The sequence below is a fragment of the Melospiza melodia genome, chromosome 6 (genome assembly GCF_035770615.1).
Source record: "Melospiza melodia melodia isolate bMelMel2 chromosome 6, bMelMel2.pri, whole genome shotgun sequence".
Classification (NCBI taxonomy): domain Eukaryota; kingdom Metazoa; phylum Chordata; class Aves; order Passeriformes; family Passerellidae; genus Melospiza; species Melospiza melodia.
The window spans coordinates 14,885,413-14,887,480 of NC_086199.1; the positions used below are offsets into that span (position 1 = coordinate 14,885,413).

General features: G+C 39.6%; 1 non-coding gene across 1 annotated transcript; it reads left to right on the forward strand.

Moving 5' to 3' along the window:
• Positions 1–267, forward strand: LOC134420426 (small Cajal body-specific RNA 13). Its single transcript, XR_010028343.1, has one exon. It is a non-coding gene; the product is annotated as a small Cajal body-specific RNA 13 (non-coding RNA).
• The last annotated feature ends 1,801 nt before the right edge of the window (positions 268–2,068 follow it).

A 2,068-nucleotide genomic window follows, 5' to 3' on the forward strand; every position in this document is an offset into this window, starting at 1 on the left:
CCTCTGTAGTCCAAGAGGTGCCCCTGGTTGCTGTACCCTGGGCACACCAGGCTTGCAGAGAGAGCAGCGGGAGGAAGCCGAGGCACGGCTGCCCGAGCAGCTGCAGCGTGCGCAATATTCCTCCCACAGCTGCCACCCTGTTGCCACGGAGGTAATGACTTCTCCCGTGTCATTATTGATCTACCAACAGTCAGAGCAATTTGGCAGTCTGATATTGTTCAGCAAATAGAGTGATGTCTGCTGAACACTGAAAAAACTGCTATAAAATGCTGGGAAGCTTCTCAGAAGTCTTGTGTACTAGGCTAAACAGAAGTACTGGATTTGTAGTTACTGTAGTTTTATGAGATTGGCCTATGAGATATTAAGCTTAACAGAATAAAATATTTAGTATGGTCAAATACTTTTGGATTATGCAACATGCAGCACTCAATTAGAGGATAAATACTTTCACCTCTTGATAAGACTTAAAACAATTTGTCCATGTACACTCTAGAAACAGATAATTATGTCACCAGGTTCCATCTTCTGTTAGTCTAAGTGAAGCTTTTTGTGTTTTCCAGGTAATGATTCAAATCATCTGTTCAGAAGAAACATTAATAGGATTTGCAAAGACTCCTGACATTTTGCTGATGCTCCTGTTAGAAGACCTCTCACCTCATTTTGGAAACACTAATAAAAGCACCAGTATTCAAACTGCAGGATTTAATTGCTCACAGTCAGTCATAAACTGAGTTAACATCAGGCATTCTGCTGCAGAACAGAATTATGATTTATAAGTTTGTGGTTTGTTCTCACATGGTGTACAAGGAGGTGGACATCCAAGAATGGTACTGTCAGCAAAAGGGTTTTTATTTGTTTTTTAAAAGGGTAGGGCTAAGTTAGCTGGGGAGAAAGAAAAGTCTCATTTCAGCTTATCAGAACAGGACATGTCTTCATGTTCAAGTCTGATATCTCTGTGTCATTCTGAGTTGTGGTAGTGACTGGAAATGAAGTTCCTTCTTGTGCCCTAACAATTGAGCTCTATTTAGCTGGGGTTTTTTTTGTTTATTGAAGTTTTTAAGTGGGATAGCTTGAGCTCCACCTGTTTTGCAGAAATCTCAGTGTACCATTGTGGTATCATCTGGCAGCACCAACATATCCTCAGTTTTGAGAGCATTATGAGTTTTTAAAATGTGCTTACAATTCTGAGCTGCCTAAATAGTGAACACTGAAAACACATCTGTGAAATGTTCCTGGTTATTTTGGAAATGTGCTGGTTTTAAAAAGTTGTGCAACAAACAGCAGAAATATAAAAATGCTGTGGGGGTTTTACAGGGAAAAAACCTGACATTTTGAAATCTGAACTGTACCTAACTTCCTGTTGTGGGTCTGACCTGTAGATCTATAAGCAAGTTTGTTTCTGAGCTGGATTAAGCTATATCCATAGATTAATGAAATAATATCCATGGATTTATGGCATATTCCTAAGAGTGTTTTCATTAGCCTTAAAATACAGTGTTCCATTTCATAAATGAGATCAGTGAAGAATATTTATAAAGTGACCTGTATCAGTTTAACTGATGGGGATAAACATGACCTAAGGCTTGATTTAAACCATGTAAAGAGCTTTGGCAGAGAGGGGTCATGGTAATCATCCAAGGAGACATGTCTGAGCCCCACATTTAAGAAATAGAATTGGAAGGTCATGTTCAGGCTTGAATGTGGACCTTTAAATGAGGCACTCTTGAGACTTCATTTATTCTTAATGACACTGATGTCACTGTGTGCCTCTTTGCACTGAGCTTTGTGAGTTGTGACACTGTCTTGAAGCAAGGACAAGTAGTATGGCCTCTGTAATAGAGGAGCAGATTTATTCTTTGGGACAGGCAAGCTGCTTGCAACTGTTCTGGCATATGAAAATCTGTTAGATCCCAGTTTCTGACTTGCAGATGGTAGTGGTTCTTGAGTCTTTCAGTATTACAGAGGAAGCATAATTTTATATGTATCTGTTTCCATGCAGAACTAAGAAATACTGCCTCTAATGAGAACACCTCTGGCCTCTTTTCATCCAGGAATTAGGAGTGCTAAA